Source organism: Mustela nivalis (genome assembly GCF_964662115.1).
Source record: "Mustela nivalis genome assembly, chromosome: 6".
Lineage (NCBI taxonomy): Eukaryota > Metazoa > Chordata > Mammalia > Carnivora > Mustelidae > Mustela > Mustela nivalis.
The window spans coordinates 72,096,623-72,115,288 of NC_139025.1; the positions used below are offsets into that span (position 1 = coordinate 72,096,623).

The 18,666-nt window shown below is 45.4% G+C and overlaps 1 long non-coding RNA gene across 2 annotated transcripts in view; it reads left to right on the forward strand.

Annotated features, from left to right (window-relative positions):
• Window positions 1–18,666, forward strand: part of LOC309866769 — a 226,260-nt gene that overhangs the window by 112,941 nt on the left and 94,653 nt on the right. For both annotated transcript variants that reach the window (XR_014312794.1, XR_014312795.1), the window contains exon 3: window positions 1,281–1,400. This is a non-coding gene — a long non-coding RNA (uncharacterized lncRNA). The remainder of the gene's footprint in view (window positions 1–1,280; window positions 1,401–18,666) is intronic.

Consider the following 18,666-nt stretch of genomic DNA (forward strand, 5'->3'; position numbering starts at 1 on the left):
GCCCATTGCGGGGTTTGATCCCAGGACCCTGAGATCATGACCTGAGCTGAAGGCAGAGCTTTAACCCACTGAGCCACCCAGGCACCCCAGAAACCCTATTCTTAACCTACTCTCACTTCAACCTTTACAGAAAAATCTCCAATAGAACAGAACTGTTAGTAATTGAACTGTACAAAATTGTATATACCACTTAAGAACAAATAGGATATTTTATTTTAAAATAATCCATAAGTACATCTCAGAGTTTTATAAAATAGCTCATAAATGTGATGGCTTATAAACTTACCCGAGCTAATCTGCCCCCGCAGACTCACAGTTATTATTTATCACTTTCTCCCAAAGTTTAATATAAGAAGTATTCCGGGCCATTAGTTAAGATGTATAAACAATTGATAACAGTCCTGTCTTATGGAGTTTCCCTTAAATACCATATAAACATGATGTGACCGGAACAAAGACACAGAGGAATTTCTTTTTGGTCAGTTGTTCCTAATGAAAGAAGTATTAAACCAATCAATTCACTCTTTTTCCATATCTACTTTCTACAGTTTATCATGCAGTGCAAACACAAAAGCAAGCCCATACATCCAAGAATCCTAGACCATGCAACTTTTTTTTTTTTTTTTAAAGATTTGCAGACAGAGATCACAAGTAGGCAGAGAGGCAGGCAGAGAGAGAGGAGGAAGCAGGCTCCCCGCTGAGCAGAGAGCCCGATGAGGGGCCGATCCCAGGACCCTGGGACCATGACCTGAACCAAAGGTAGAGGCTTGAACCCACTGAGCTACCCAGGTGCCCCATAACCTTTAAGAATGATTTACCATCTTTATATTTAGGGATTTTGATTTCAAAGTCAGTTGTCTCAGAGCCCTGGATCTGAGATCCAATGTAAACCAACAGAATCAACATTTGCAGCCATGCGATATCACGATAAACTACCAGGTCGATACAGAGCTATTCTTCCACTCTGGGAGGATGGCTTTGGCTTCTTTACAGACTCTTTGGAGCAGCATTTAAAGATTCTATTTATTTGTTTGTTTGTTTAAGTAGACTCCATGCCCAACACAGAGCCCAACGTGGGGCTCTAACTCACGACCCTGAGATCTAGACCTGACTGGGATCAAGAGTCCAATGCTTAACCGACTGAGCCACCCAGACGCCCCAGCATTTATAGATTATAATGCCACATGTAGACAACATGAATCCTTAATGTATATTCTGAACTTAGTCAGGATGGATGATTTTCCTTAGGTAGGTAACCAGCTCCTGGAATTCTCTTTCAGAGCCAGATTTCCTAGCTGCAAATGGGTGCTAAAAAGTCCCAACAGAAAGATGGAGGAAAAAAAGGTGACTCCAACTGCAATGCCAAAGAATAAAGAGCCACCGCTTTTGTCCACCAATCCGTAAGTAACAACTACAACAACAAAGTATGACTACCAGAGTTTTGTAAGTGGGTCCACTCCAGGCATCTGCATATCCTTTGGTATTAAGGTAAAGTAGCTTATTAACTTTTCAGTTGTAAAGTACAGCTCCCATACAGAGGAGAATCCCAAACAAAAATGTACAGCAAACACAATGAATAATCAAGATCAGTACTCAGATAGCCACCACCCAGGTCAATAAACAGACATCACCAACACCCCAAAAGCCCATGACTCTTCCCTCCTAAACAGTATGCACCCTTTTTCCCCATTACCACTCCTTTGGTATTCTGACTGCCATGGCAGCCACTGCCTTGCTTCTCCTTCTATTTCTACCATCCAAGCACTTGGTAAGCCCCTAGACACTATGGTTTTATTTTTGCATATTTTCTTTTACCTTCACATACATGGAATCATCTAATACATATTCTTCTGTGACTGGCTAATTGGACTCAGTGTTACATTTGAGAAAATACAGAGGCCCCGTGACTGTACATTCTTTCCTTATTCAACAACTGTGCATGTTCATCTCATTTCTTTTTAGTCTGTGGAATATGCTATTATATGGCGAGACCACCATTGGTTTACACATTCTACTGTTGATGGACATGGGGTCATTTCAGTTTAGGCCTGTTACAAACGAAGTTACAGAAGTGCTCACATTTCTGTTGTTTATGTACTTAGAAGTGAAATTGCTGCTCCATATGGAATTTTCCTTGTTGGGGGACAATGCCATACTGTTTCCTGTGGTAGTGGAATCAATTTAAATTGGCCCAGATGTGTATTTGCTAGTTGCTCTGCCAACACTTGATATAGTCGGGTTTTGTCTTTTATCTCATTGTGTTTTTTATTTGAATTTTCCTGATGACCAATGTGGCTGAACCCCTTTTCGTATGTTTGTGGGTCATTTGGAAATCCTGTTTGTAAAGTGTTTAGATCTTTTGCCCATTTTCTTTTGAGTTGGTTGTTGATTGCATTTTCTCCTCCTCAGTGGCTTACTTTTTACCCTCTAACTAGTGTCTTTTGATAAAAAGAAGTTCTTAACTTTTATTTTTAAGATTTTATTTATTTATTTATTTGACAGAAATCACAAATAGGCAGAGAGGCAGGCAGAGAGAGAGGAGGAAGCAGGCTCCCTGCTGAGCAGAGAGCCCGATGTGGGACTCGATCCCAGGATGCTGAGATCATGACCTGAGCCGAAGGCAGAGGCTTTAACCCACTGAGCCACCCAGGCGTCCCTTAACTTTTTTTTAAAAAAGATTTTATTTATTTACTTGGCAGCCAGAGATCACAAGTAGGCAGAGAGGCAGGCAGAGAGAGAGAGGAGGAGGCAGGCTCCCCACGGAACAGAGACCCCGATGTGGGGCTCAATCTCAGGACCCCGGGATCATGACCCAAGCCGAAGGCAAAGGTTTTAACCCACTGAGCCACCCAGGCACCCCAGAAGTTCTTAACTTTTAATGTATTACTCTTTTCTGTATGGCTGATACTCTTCTACCCCATTAAAGGAATCTTTCCCTACCAGAAGATCATGAACATACTCTCCTATGTTATATGCTTGAAGATTTATTTGGCTTTGGTCTAGTTGTCCTGGGGAACCCTGATTTAAAACCCAAATTTAAAACCCTGATTTAAAATCCAGAAGGAATGTGGATCTTACTCCTCTCCTCCCAGAATGTTCCTGGGCTCCTTATGCAAATGTACTCACTTTTTGGGCCCCAGCAACCTGCACATTCTACATATCAGTGCTTTCTCACATACATCCAACTAAGTCAACTCTCACTGTCTTCCTCTTTCCTCTCCCCTTCCCCCACAAAGTTTTCCCAACTCCTGGAGATTTACTTGTACTTCTCCAGCAGCAACGTGCCTTCCTTTTATGGAGAAGTCTGTCTCCTCTTTGTTTCAGAGTTCTGCACATCCACCCTTTACCCTCTCGCTACAGCAGTGGCCCCACAGCCCAGCAACAAGATCCTTCCTTCCTGAGAGACCGAGGAAAGTAGTTTTAAGTTCTACAGTTCCACTGTTTGGGACCTCACTTGGCTGTACCATCCAATCCCAGGACCCAGAGTTTATTTCATCTCTAACCTTTTTCAAATCACAGGAAGAGAAGGTTCCTATTCCCTTTCCGGAGGTCAGGGGGCATTTTCACCACTGGTCTGTGCTGGCTCCACTGTTCTTTTACTTATTTACTTACTTCTTTTTGTACTCCCTCCACTCCCATGTACCTCCCCATTCTAACAGACTCAATTTATAGCTCTTGATCTGTGTACATTCTTATTAAAATCTGTATCATCACATTCCGTGCATAACATTTTATTGCACGGATGATCCTGTGATACAGATTTCACTCTGCTTCTCACTCTGCTCAGCACCATGTGTTCATATCTGGCCGGGCAACATCTCTGCAATTCGTTGCATTTCACTCTATTTCACTGCAAGAACCATAGCTTCTCCATGTGCTGTCTTATGGGGCAGAAAAGTCAAGATAGAGCCGGGACAGCTTGTGTTAAAAACAATGAGATATTCAAATTTCTGTGTAATTCTGGAAGAGCAAGGAGGCCAGCCTAAAGGAAGCAGACTCACCCGTCATTATCTAAAAAGCCTAGTATGAACAAGACCAGTTGGACAAGCAGTCTTAGAAGAATCTTGACTTCCCAGGCCTCCTGCATGGCACTGTCCTTACCTTTCCTCCAATCTAACTCCAAAGGGTCCTGAGTACTTAAGGGAATCACAAAAATGAAGTTAAATTTTAAAATAATATGATAATAAACAGATAAATAAATGGAAGTGTAGTATGTGTGAACACAAGCCTTCCTGAGAGCTGGTACCTGCTGTTCCCATGGCAGTGGAAGTCAAGGCCTTTGGCTTCTGCAGAAATAAGAGATGGCATGAATGATTTTGACAGCAGAGCTCAGATGGGCATGCTTCACATCTGTGCCAACATCTGTGGTCACAAGCAGTGGTGGCACCAGCAGGATTTTCATCTTCAGACAGCCTTGGCAGGGCCAGCAGTTCTCCCCATGTCACGGAGGAGAGAGGAATGTTTCCTACCACAGAATAGTCACAGAAGGAGCTAATCACTTCTTTCCTTCCCTAGTGGGTTCTAAACACCTGAGAACTATATAGGAGGAGACAGACAGAATCAAAGCCAAGGTCATCTTCACACTCTTAGTGCTGATTTGGAGAACAAGCTCTCTACCACCTCCTTTCTGAACTGAAGGCAACTGACAGAGTAGAGCTGACCTGATGTACACAGCAAGTTTCAGGTGAAACATCTCCCCTCCCCCCACCCCGCCCCCAGAGCAGAAACCTGGATGAATAGAGCAGAAGCCTGCCCTGATTGCTAGAGACTAGAGATATCACTTGAACCTACCATATCTTAGTGCAGATGGCCCAAGGGAAGGAGAAGGGCACACTGCTTGCTTATGTAAGCCACCATCAGTTTAGCTCTTCCTCAGGAGAGGTAATAAGGAAGTGGAGTGAAGGGTGGCTGTTTCCTCACCAGCCCTTTTGAAACGGCTGAACTGTACAGAGTGTCCTCTACTATGGGCAGAAGCAAGAATGTGTAGAAAAGATAAGAAAGGTCCCACTTGCAAAAGTTTGTGAGGCCCATGGAGCTCCTTGGGTGCTGGTGGGACAAAGCCAAAGAAATAATGATTTGTGACGCTTGTTATGACCCTTCTTCTACACATAGATATACGGATACCTTGGAAATCCCAATCCATATTTTGGAGGCCCTCCTGAAGGGATTCTAATATTGTAAATTCTGATGCCCCCCCCCCCCAAGGTGGGTGTGGGATTTCCCACTTCTTGCTTTCAGGAATGACTCATAACCATGGAGACCAAATGCTTCATGGCTGGGATCCTGGGGTATAGGGTCTTGAGATACCAACCAGGGGAAAGGAGATGAAACCTCTTTGCCTAGTTGGATCCCTGAGATGGACCCCTGAGGTCCTAAAACGTCAGGCAGAGAGATCCTACCCATTTCCTTTGTGAGCTGCCTAGGGGCTGGCACGATTTACATTCTCTTGAGAAGGATCGTCTTTCTTGGAAGCTCATCTGGAAAGCAACATATATGGACACTAGCTTGTTTCCAGAACAACAGAGGAAATCCATGGCAGATATCATCTCCTCCTTTCCCCAGAGCCCTAGGAAAAATGTCCTTGGAACAGGACTGAAATTCACAGAATAGGCGATTGGGCAGGCAATGGAGCCCAGGATAATAGCCACATTGTAGAGCAAGTGCAGAAATGGCCAATTTCTGAGACAGAAGAGGAAAAAAAAAAAAAAAATGAGAGGGCAATGGGCATGGAGGCTGGATGGAGGCTGTGACTGGGAAAAAAAAAAACTCTTGACAAGCCTACTGAGTAAGTAGAGAGCAGCAAGGATCTGCCCAGTAAATTCCTAAATGCCCAAAGGGCAGGAAAATAAAACTTCAGCATTCGCATTGATAATGAAAAAAATCCTGCAGGGGTGCAGGAAAAGGGGACGCCTTTGGGAAGGAGGGAACCATTATAGCAGCACTAGGATGGAGATAGGAGAGTCTGAGCTTGTTGGATGCTTTTGGATTGTCTTTAAAACTGCAGAAAAGGGAGAAGATGGTTCTCAGAAGGAGGTGACCAGCAGGGGTGGGAGAGGGTAAGATCCCCAGGGGATATGGAAGGGGTCCCCAGGGGAGGAAAGATACATCTATTCCACTGATGCTTCCAGGGAAGAATAGAGGCAAATGACAGTACATCTTGGACAGAGTGGGGAAAGGCTACAGATAGCATCTTATTGTCACCATTCTCTCTGTGAGGTAAGTAACAAGATCATTGCTTAGAGTGAAACAAGACCATTGTGACCCAGAGGTTAGAGGATTGGGAAACACCGAGTGAGTCTCACAGAAAGCCAGAGAGGAGGGTGTGGGGGTTATCAATCCAACTCTTTATGTGACAGCTGAGGACACTGAGGCCCAGAGAGGTAAAAACAATCGCAGAAAGGGACTCTCAGCAGACAGCCCATTCCTAATCCAGGGTTATTTCTATGGCTCCCAGGTGGGAAAGTAGTCAGGGAGACAACCAGCTGAATCTCCTCTTAGAGTCACCAGCCTTCCGAGGGATGAGCTCTTGGCCAACCTCCTGGACCACTGGGCATGATGTTTACCTGCCCACCCCTCAACTCCTGAGGCAAAAAACTCTCTTCTGCTTCTTGGGATGCTCTAGTGCTGGTGACAAAGATGGAGGAAGGACCTCCAGGAGATGGGGACAGTGGAGGAAATGGACCACAGAGGCAGCATTTGCAGGCAAAGCTGCTGCTTGTATGTGCCAGCCTCACAGGAACCCAAGGTTAAGAGTTTCAAAACAAGTTTGTGGCTAATTAAAACAAACAAACAAATAAACAAACAAACACGAAACCAAATAGATTTCAGCTCAGTAACTGCTCAGCAGCAACTCTGCCTCATAACCTGACATGCCCTACACTAGAGCTGTCTCAGAATTCTGTTTGTCAACTAGTGCCTGGACCTGTGAGACCTAGAAGCCCAGACTTTGTTCTCCTATGCAATCACCATCTAGTTCCCAGGACAAAATATGGTATCTCCTCCTAGAACAACCTCTAGGCCTGGTGGGGGACATCAGAGCCTCAAGGAGAAGCCAACCACCACAGTGTTCCCCTGATAATGTAGCTGGTACCTGGAGAGCTGAGGAAGGGCAAAGTCGCCTCCCAGTCCTCTGGTTGCCCTGACCCCAGGGAAGGAGGACAGAACTGAGGTCTTGGCCCATGCGCTAATGAACTCTGACCTCTGGCTCTGCTGACTTGGCTGGAGACCCAGCATACCCTCCACCCCCAGATCCCACCTCCCAGGCCCCTCAAGGGATACAGTGGGGCCCTTCCCACCCTCCTGATCCCAGCTCCTGGACTGTGCAACTGCAGACACAGTGAGAGGAAGGGCCCATGGACAGCATGCGGCCCATGTGGCAAACAGTCCTGAATCCTCACCATGAGGCTGGAGGCCACCGGTATGCCCTTTGGTGCCAACTCCATAGCCACAGATGTGCCAAGACGTGTCTCCCACTCCGCCCCTAGGAACAATATCTGAGCAGGATCTGGAGGAATCCCCAGAAGGCAGAGGCAACGTCTGTCCATGCTCTCTTGACCCAGAGAGAGGAGCTTCAGTACAAAAACTGTACTGAAAGGCCCTGAGGCTGGATCCTTGCTGTACCATGAACTGGCTGACCTTGGTCTCCATTTCGTCCCCTGGCACATGGAGTGTAGACACTGCACGACATACACAGGGGTGTCCTGTTGGGACACCCAGAGCCTGTGCTGCCCCCTGGTGTGAATTTAATTCTATTCTATTTTATTCTATTCTATTCTATTCTATTCTATTCTATTCTATTCTATTCTATTCTATTCTATTCTATTCTTTCATTTCCCCCCCTGGTGTGAATTTTAAAAAGAACTCTCCACTGAGCTGGTACAACCCCACAGAAGCCTGACTTGGTGAATACAAATGTTAAGCCTCCAGGGTCAGCAAGCGGAGCACAGGCTGGATTTCAGCCTTGACTTGTCTCTGGATTCAGTGGGCACTGAATGAGACAAAGGCAACGAACATAACTATAAATGTGGACAGGATGGAGTGCAAGGCTGTGTACATTTGAATTTTATTTTCACACAGGATCAATATTCACTTCCCCTACCTCACACTGCACTGCCCTTTCCAAGCTCCTCACTGACTGTTTGAGGGGCATGGACAGCAGCAGTGGCAATCAGCACCACAGAACTTTCCCTGTGAGGAGAGAGACAGGTGTGACCAGGTGGAAGGTAGGTGCAACTGAGAAGCCAGATGCTTCTAGAAAATGAGCTTCCTAGTGCTGAGGAGGCAGAGAGGAGGCATAAGGAGAGAAGGGAGAGTGCAAACGGTGCTGGGGGCTCTGGGCAGGTTGGACCTGGGCAGGTGCTGCCATAGTCTCCCCTGCTGGGAAACCCCAGGACTTGCTGGAACCAGTCACTAGGGCAGAGATGAACCAGCAGCTAGATCTCTGGAGGATAGACCCAGGAGCTTGGAGCCAGCTGGGTACAAGGTTGGAGCAGCCCCGACAAAGGCCACTCCCACAGGAGTCACCTGTGTTCCAAATAGAAATCTAGAGCAGGAACAGGAACTGATTGCTGACTAACACAGGCAAAGATGAAGAACAAGAGGGAGGAGAAAGTTGGAGAGCAGGGGAGGGACCGAGGAGCTTCTTCTGGCTTTGCTGGAGGGGTTCAACACTCTGGGTTCTCCCGTGAGGCCCCTGTTTTTTTGCAGCTGCCTCTGCCATTGTCAAGGACAGAGCATGTCAGAGGCTCCTCTGTATGTTTGGAATGCACCCTCCACATTCGCCTTCAGTGTTCCCTTCCTCTCTGTTGGCCATATCCTCTAGGAACCAAGTAGCTTGAAGATGTGGTTCAGGAGGCAACAGGAGATAGGGTTGGCATCCAGGGTACACTCTTACCTGCTGCCCTTGGAATACTCCACTTAGGCACCCCTTCTCCAAGTGTCCCCTTGGTATAGGGCAGAACAAGACACTTACCCCAAATCCAGGGGCCCTCCCTGCCCTTAGCCCCTCTTCTCCATGTAGGGCAGCAGCCAGCTTAGCGGCAGGATCAGGCATCACCTTCAGATCTGGGGTCTGAAATCAGAGCAGGGGCAGAGGGCGGTTGTCAGGGACCCTGGCCCCTCTACCAGCTGTCAGTCCCACAGTCCAGAGAGCAGCTTTGGAGGGGAGCTGGGGGTAGGCACTGCTCTTCTCTGTGTGGCCCCGGGGCAGAGGAGAAAGGGTCTGAGGGGCCTGCTCTGCCCAGTACTTAGCCTAAGATCCTCCTCATAGTCATTTGCTGCATAGATTCTCCTCAGGGCCCATCATGCTCCGGAAAAGCACAGCAGTGAAAACATATCCACAGAGAACGTTAGGAAAGCTGGCACAGTGGCGTGTGCTTTCTTAAGGAGAGTGAGAAGTCACACTGTGTAAATACCAGCTCTGTGTGGGGCACTGTTCAGGGGTGATGCTGAAATCTGAATGTCCTACAGAAGCTGGAGGCTGGGCTGGGGAGAGCGAGCGTGGAGCTAAGCCAGGAAGGCCAGAGAATGTGAGGATGAACGGGAAAGGTGGGGCGGGGTCTGCAAGGACAGACGGCAGGAGCTGGTCAGCCGAAGAAGAATCTGTGAGGAGGGAATGGCTCACCCTGCCCACGGACCCATCTCTGCCAACACGGTCAGGAGAAGGTGCGGGTCAGGACTGTGCCGACCCCTCCCCAGGGGGCCTTCAAGACAGCAGGGGCAGGAGGACAGGGGCAACAGAAGCCCCTAGAATGCTTGGTGAATTCCAGCCAGACAGCAAGTCTGAATGGGGGTCCCTCCTCTCAGCTGTGTCTGTGGACAGGTGAAGCATCCCTGGGACAGCCAAACTGAAGGGATCAGAGTGAGTGTCCCAGAGTGGAACAGCCTCAGAAACCTGAGCCAACAGAGAAGCTCAGGCCCAGAGCAGGGTGTGTCCCCTCAAATCTGGGGCTTGCAGTAGGGCTCCAGTAGGGCTCCAGTCTAGTAGAACTGATCCAGGTGTGCTCCACTCAATAGAACAAGGGACTGTGGCCTGAAGGTACATGGGTGGCAGCTGGGGACACATGTTCCCAGGAGCAGAGATGGGAGGTAGGGAGAACCTCATAGCTCCATGCTCCCTAGGCTTCACCTTGTCCCACATCTGCTTATGGCCCCCAGAGTGCTCCCCACCAGGGCACTGACTTCAGTGTTATGCACAAGGAAGTTGTCCCCCCCTTGCTCCCAGCGCTCCAGGGCCTGGGGGAGGCAGAGGCAGCACGGAGGGTGAGGAGGAGTCGAAGTGACTTCCCACCACAGTCATCTGCGAAGGCTTCCTACTGGATGGGAACACAGAGCAGCATTTCTGGAGGCTTCACTGGGGCCTCGGGTTGATTTCTCTCACCCTAAGACTTACTCTGAGAGAAAAATGGACAGTGCCCAAGTCACAACCCTGCACTTGAACTGAGCTCAGGGCTCCCAGCCCTGTAGGGCTCTTTTCTCTCCCACTTTGTACTTTCAGGCAGATCCCCTTCTTAGCCCTCCCTCATTTCTGAAAACCTTCACACTCCATACCCCATACACTTGGAGTCTTTTCTCTGGAAAATATATGGAGATTGTTCCCATTCCCACAGTGGCCATGATGGGCTCCCCAGCCTGGTATCTCCCTGTTAGAGCCCACAGTTCTGCCCCTGTCATGAGCGTTATATCAGCATCACTGGGCTTCAAGTGTCAGGTTCCCCAGGGCAGAGCCACAGCTGTGGTTAGGAATGTGGGTTTGGGAGTCAGGCAGTTCTTAGTTCAAAATTATCCCTACCACTTAAGCCCCCCAGGTCTGTTTCCCACCATAAAGCTGTTATAACAACATCGAGTGCCTCACATTCTAATATGACAGGGTGTTAGTATGTGCCTGGCACATACTAATAGTAAATATTCAAAACTATGTTAAGGAGAAGAGCATTTTAACTTCGAGCCCTCCTCCCCTGGGCTGGATCTGTGCATTCTTATCTCAACCCCTACCCCGCTGTGGCCCCTCACCGTGGCTACAAGCCACTCCCTGCCCCCCCCCACCTTCCCCACGTGGCACACAGTGCCCATCATGCTCAGCCCCTCCCCCTGCAGTGGGGGAGAGACACAGCAAGAGAGGGAACACAAGCAGGGGAGAGGCAGAAGCAGGCTTCCTGCTGGGCAGGGAGCCTGATGCAGGGCTTGACCCCAGGACGCCGGGATCATGACCTGAGCTGAAGGCAGATGCTTAAAGACCGAGCCACCCAGGCACCCCTCCATGGGTCCTTTATGGTGGCGTCTCTGTGGTGTCTCCAGTGGATGTCCTAACATCACTTCAGTCTCACAAAGAATATGCAGAGTTTTCCTCAACCCCTTCCTCAGACCAGCTTCCCAATTCTTCAGACGGCCACTCCATCATCACGGCAAACATGGTCACACCAAAGTGGTTCTTGTTTAGAAGATCACCAAAGTCAGGGGCACCGGAGTGGCTCAGTGGGTTAAGCATCTGACTCTTGATCTCAGCTCAGATGAGATCAAGAGCCCCACGTTGGGCTCTATGCTGGGTATGGGGCCTACTTAAACAAACAAACAAAAATCACCAAAGTCCCATGCAAGGAGCAGGGCTCGCTTCTCCATTCCTTGCCTCCTTCATCCATTACCTGGCCATGTCCCTTGTGTCTGCTTGTGTCTAGTCTCCACCCCTCCCTTTATACTGTGCAGTCACCACCATAGCCCTAGTCTTCAGTTTTTTCAATTTTGTCCACAGTTTATGGCAACCTTCTCTGCCCTCAGTCTTGCCTTACCCTGGACCCCAGGCATGTCTTCATTATGGGTCTCATGGGCCATGTTTTCCTCTAGCCTCAGACGCTTCTCATCCAGTGAGGACAAAGCCCAGCGGCTCCCCTCTGGCTTGGAGACTTTTCGAGGGGTGCTCCAGGCAGCCCTCTAGCCCTGTCCCCTCGCCGACCCCAGTCCATGCCGTAGGAACAGCTCAGGCCCATCTGCTGCAAGACCCCACTGGGAGTTTGTCATGCTTCTCATAGCCTCATCTCAAAACGAGTCTCCCTCCTAATGCAGCCCTGGTTCTGCCTCCTGTGCTTCCAGCATCCCCTGCCTTCTGGAGAAGATTGAAAAATAGTAATAAGGATGATAATAGCTCCTGTCTGTTGAGTGTTTCCGTGAAAGGGGCCATACTAAGCATTCCACATGCATTGTCTTCTGTCATCTTCTCCTTGCTCCTGTGAGGTAGACACTGTTATTTTCACTCTCATTTGAAAGATGAGGCTACTGAGGGGCACGCTCTCAAAACCATAAAAGGAGAAATGCTGGTTCAGTCTGAGGCCAGTCAGAATTCAAGCTCAATACTTCCTGTCATTCCTGGCTGTAGAATCCTTGGGTTGACCTTTCCTGAAGCCCCACAAATATCTTTCTATCCTCATTGCCCTAAGAAGTCACTTACTTTTGACCTGTAGAGCACTTGTGGGTAAAACAGTCTATAAGAGAAAATGATAAAAATTCATTTAAAGGGTTGATTGATATTTCTAAAATCTATTTAAACTGTTCGTTTGTTTGAAGAAGCATCTGCTCTTTTGTACCTTTCACTCCTTCCTCTTAATAAGCCAGTCTTGTGCTCAGCCTTCATTCTGTGCAATTCAACAGGTGGTACCTGGGGACAGAGAACATATAAGGCTTCTCTCTGCCCTTGGGACATGTATGGTCTCATTTTGGAAAATGGTTCCACAGGAAGTGATTAATGACAATGTGACAATAAGCAGTCAGACTTCTAGTTATCTAATGTAAGGACTGAGCGTGGTCCCTCAGGAATAGAGAGTGGGAAAGGCCCTATGTAGGAAGAAGTTTGAGCAAGAGGAGGATGTGTTTTGGTGGAGAGGGCTTTGGGGCCCTCCATGCACTGTTAACTTGTGGAATGGTGAGGTGGGAACATACAACAGCTAGAACAGAGGGATGGGTGCTGTGGGCTGAATGCTTGTGCCCCCACAAGTCATATGTTGAAATCTACCCCCAATGTGATGGGATTAAGATGTAGTGCCTTTGGGAGATGATTAGGATTAGATGAGGTCCTAAGGGTAGAGCTCTTAAGAATGGGATCAGTCCCCTCATAAGAGTCACGAGAGAGCTTGCTTCCCCTCTCTGATCTCTGAGGATACAAGACGCCAGCAGTCTGCAACCCAGAGGCAAACCCTCACTGGAACCCAACCATGCTGGCACCCTGATCTCAGACTTGCAGCTCACAGAATGGTGAGAAATAAATTTCTGTTGTTTTTAACCAGTCCAGTTTATGGCATTTTGTTATAGCAACTCAAACAGACTAAGGCATGATCCTTGTCAAGGAAGCGCAGATCTTCTTCAGTATGATAAACGACAAATCATCATACTCAAAATTTATTCTAGGTCCCAATGAATAGAATTGGCTAATCACTTTTCTATTGTCCACCTTTTATGCAGTTTAATTTTTCTTCCATATTCTGTGTGGTCTGTCCTCGTCTTTTACAGCGCTCTTGAGAACCCTGCCCAAGTGGAGAATTAAACTTATAGTGTAATAAGTTCGTTGTTTGAAAATGGTCATGGAGCCTCACTCTTGGCTGCCTGGACAAAGAGCCAGCTGGGACCGGGAACTCCCCACTTCTCCCAGCGGGAAATGTGTGATGTTTTCTGACACCAAACGTGTGGTTTTTTTCCAACACGAAATACTTGTCATTTCCCAGTTCTCTTACACCAACTGGGTGTCCAACAATTCAATCCACTTTTGACACTAATTAGAGGTAACACAGATCCTACAGGTTAAGGACTCAGCCCCACATGTCTGCCCACCTTAGATGCCAGCTAAAAAAAAGGCTCTCAAGAATGACTCCAAGGGCACCTGGGTGGCTCAGTCAGTTGGGTTTCTGGCTCTTGATTTCAGCTCGGGTCATGATCTGAGGGTTGTGGGATCATGCCCTGCATGCCAGCGCTCCTCTCCCCCTTCCTCTGCCCCTCCCCCTGGTCTCTCTCTCAAATAAATACATAAATCTTAAAAAAAAAAAAAAAAAAAAAAAAGAATAACTCCAAAGTCTGAAGCCTGGGCAATTGGAAGGATGAAGTTACTATCATCTGAGGTAGAGAAGCCTGCTGTTGAATCAGGTTTGGGGAAAACAGGAGGAGTTTGGTTTGGAGACTGTATTAGTTATCTAATTGCTACATAACAAAGTACTCCAATATTTGGTGATTTCGGAAAACCATTTATTATCTTGGAGTTTCTGTGGGTTGGGAATTCAGAGTGGCCAGCCTAGGTAGTTCTGGCTCTGTGTTTCTCATAAGGTGTCTTTTGGGATGTCACCAGCCTCTTGGTCTCACACATCCCCTCCACTCTGTCAGGAAATCCTACTGATTCTATCCCTCTCTATGTATCAAAGCACAATAGTGTCGTCACTTGAACTGTCACCACCTAGTGGGAGCCACTGCCAACTCTCTCCCCTGAAGTCTTGCCTCAACATTGAGGTCTGAGTAATCCTTAAACACTTCAGCCAGAGCAGGCAGTTCTTTTTCTTAAAACTTGCAGTTTTGGGGATGCCTGAGTGGCTCAGTTGGTTAAGCGTCTGCTTTTGGCTCAGTTCATGATCCCAGCATCCTGCTGGGGGGATCCTGCTCCTTCCTTCCTTCCTCAGTTCATGATCCCAGCCCCCTGCTAAGGGGGAGCCTGCTCCTTTCTCTGCCTACTGCTCTCCGTGTTTGTCTGCTCTCTCTCTGACAAATAAATAAAAGTAAAATCTTAAAAACAAAAACTTGCATTTTTTATCATTCAGAGTAGAAACCTGTCTTAGTCCACTTGGACTGCTATTAAAAAAATTCCATTGATCGGTGGCTTTTAAACAACAAAAAAAATTATTTCTCACCATTTGGAGGCTGGGAAGCCCAACAAAATCAAAGTGTTGGCAAAGGCAGGCTTGCTGGTTCATAGCTTCTTCTTGCTATAACCTGACATGGTGGAAGGGATAGAAGAGCTTTCTCAGGCTTCTTTTATAAGGGCACTGATCCCATTTGTGAGGTCCCCTTGTGACCTGAGCACCTCCCAAAGGCCCCACCTCCTAATAGCATCAACTTGGGGTTCATTTCAACATATGAATTTCAAATGTGAATAAACATTCACACCATAGCAAAGTCCAAATCATTACCATGTTCTAGAAAGCTCTAAATGATCTGTGCTACCCCCTTATTTCTCTGACCTCATCACCAGTCTCTGCCCAGCCACACAAGTTCCTCAAACATGCTCAACACACTCCTACCTTAAGGCTTCTTCATTGACCGTTCCCTCTGCCTGAAATGCTATTCCCCCAGATACCTGCACACTTACCACTTTCGCTTTCTGAAACTCTTTGCTTAAATATCACTTCCCAATGAAGATAAACCTGGCCACTCTCCATTCTCCCTCTCCTTCCAGCACTCTGGTTACCTCTTAAACTGCTTTACTTTTTCTTTTCCACCGTACTCTACTTCAAAATACTATTTAATTTACTTATTTATTATGTCTCCTGTTTATTGTCCATATCACCTGCTAGAAGGTAAACTCCAAGAGTGCACTGATCTTTATTTTGTTCACTGATATATCTCAAGTGCCAAGAATAGAGACTGACACATAGTAAGTACTTAATAAATATTACCCCACTAAGACTACAATTCAAAATATGAAATATAGCTGGTAATGTGATCACTTTTTAACACCAGATAATGAAAACAACCTAAATTTCTTTTTTTTAAGATTTTATTTATTTATTTGTCAGAGAGAGAGTGTGTGTGTGCACAAACAAGGGGAGGGGCAGGCTCCCTGCTGAGCAAACAGCTCGATGTGGGGCTCCATCCCAGGACCCTCACATCATGAGCTGAGCCAAAGGCAGATGCTTAACTTACTGAGCTACCCAGGTGCCCCAAGGGTAGACATTTAGCTGAACCAAATGAAATTGCCACTTATATAGCCAGATAAATAGATAAAAACATGATTGATGGATAGAAATGTGTATAGGTAGGTAGATATAAAAACCTGGGATGATGACCAGAACTGAAGGCAGACGCTCCACTGACTGACCCACCAGGTGTCCAAAAAAAAACCCCTAAATTTCTAAAAATGGGAAATGTCGAATAATTTTCCTTGATGGGATATTAAACAGACATTTAAAATGAAGGGGTTTTTTGTTTGTTTTTGAAGATTTTATTTATTCATTTATTTATTTGAGAGAGTGCATGCAAGTGAGTGGGAGGGGCAGAGAGAGGGAGAGAGAATCTCAAACTGGCTCCAGCACAAAGCCTGAAACAGAGCTCAATCCCACGCCCCTGAGATCATTATCTGAGTTGAACCATGAATCAGCCACTTAACTGACTGAGCCACCCAGGCATCCCTAAAATGAAGTTTTAAAATACGTATAATAGTATGAGGAAAATACTTAAAATGCTAAGTGGAAAATCAGGACACAAAATTATGTATGCAGATATTGGACTAAAACTATATTAAGATAAAAAATACATATAGAAAAAAAGCAGAAAGTAAATATATCACAGTGAGATGAAGATGATAAATTAAGCCATACTTCTGCTTGCTCTCCACACTAAATCAGTAGATAGTAAGAGGATTAAGAGAAAAAAGAAAGAAAAAGAAAAAAACTGGGAGAATTAATAAAAGAAAGCCTCACTGAAGTGGAGTCAGGAGGCCAGAAGGGGAATCTATCATCCCTACCACTCACTGTAGATTACAGACCCCAACAGGAAGAGACTTACCTTGTACGTCTATATTAGTTTACAACCCCATAAGGCAAGAGAGAGGTTTTCTTTTTCCCAGCAACAGCCCAGCCAATGAGAGACAGTCACAACTCAGCCAATGAGAAGTCACAATCTTGGAACTGCTCCCAACTCCCCCCCTTTCCTCTATAAAAGAGTGTTCCTCTCTTCTCTTGACTTGCCAGTGGCTTTGCAGTAGCTTGCAGACTGCAAATTGTGATTCTCTGCTTTAACGGAATAAACACATTGTTGCTGATAAAACAACTGGCAGTTTTCTTTTTAAAGTTAACAAAATCAATAACAGCAAATGTAAATACGAGGTGGTATTCTTGGTGAACTAGAATTTGCGAGGAATATGGAACCATAGTCCCAATTCCTGGAAGAGCAGACTCTGTCAAAATGTGGGAAAGGTTATGGTCCCTGAGCCAGGAAGAAGCAGACACAGAAGGCAGTAGGAGGGGACAGTGGTCTGGGTGACTCTATGCAGATGCTGTACTGGAAGGATGTCTCTTCTCCAATCTCTGCCCTTCTGCCAGGCAGCCAAGAGCAAAGGTGTCAAACCCAATGTGAGTAAGGATGAGAAAAAAGGAAGGCCACTGATCCAATAAATCTGAAGTCAGGGGAGAGAGAACAATGCTTCTGTAATCAGAAACACAAAATAAGTGATCAGAAAACAGTTGTAACATGTTAATAATCACGGAAAGTGCAAATGAATTGAATTAATATATTTAAAAGAAGAGTCTTTCAAATTGTATTTTAAAAAATAATTGTATGCAGTTTATAAAGATATACCTAAAACAAAATGATGCAGGACATTTGAAAATAAAGGAATAGAGAAAAATTATGTAAAATGCTAATCAAAACAAAGCAAATGTAGAAATGTTAGAATCAGAGAAAATCAGACTTCGAGTCAAAAAGCATTAAAAAGGGCAAATCAGGATAGTTTTTTTATATTGATAAAAGGCACTCCACCAGGGTAACAGGTTATGGATTTTTGGGGACCTACCAGTGTTACTTCAAAGTTGTCAAATCCCAGTTTTAGCAGATTAATTTAACACACTGAAATTAATAGTTCCAATGAAAAAATAAGTCTATAGATTAATGCGATTGGATGAAAATCTAATGCAATCCACAAATGCAAACATGTACATAATTTAAATTTTTCTGATAGCTACAGAACAAAAACACAAGTGAAATTTAATGTCTTATTTAACCAAATATATCCAAAATGTTATCATTTAAATATGTAATCAATATAAAAATAATTGATTTTTCATACTGAGTCTTCAAAACTAGTGTATATTCTACACTTAAAGCCTGTCTCAGTTTAGACTAATCTTATTTCAAGTGTTCATTAGCCACATGTGGCTACTAACTACTGTATTGAACAGCAAAACTATAGGTAATTATATAACAAAATTTTTGTCAAATGTCCTCATTAAAAATTCTTTAAAGAATTAAACAATTCAAACACAAATTATAAATATTTAGAGATGAACAATGAGAATGTGTCAGAACTTTTTATGTGTATTAGATTCAGTCATAAAAAACACAGATATTCAAATCTATATAGAGTAATCAGAAATAATTTAGGAAAGACTGAAAATTACAAGCCAAGAAACTCCTAAAAGACTAGCAAATAAAGTCAAGGTAGAAAGAAGAACATAAAAAAAATAAAGGTAGAAATTATTGAAATTAGAAAGCAAATCAACAGTACAGTTGAAATGAAATTTACCAAGACATCAAAACTAGTTTTCTTCAGATGTTTCTTTTCCCTCAATTTTCTGCTTTACTTCTCTTACCAAATTTTCTATGAAAAATATTCCTTTTTTTAAAAAAGATTTATTTATTATTTATGTGACAGAGAGATCACAAGTAGGCAGAGAGGCAGGCAGGGGTGGGGGAAGCAGCCTTCCTGCT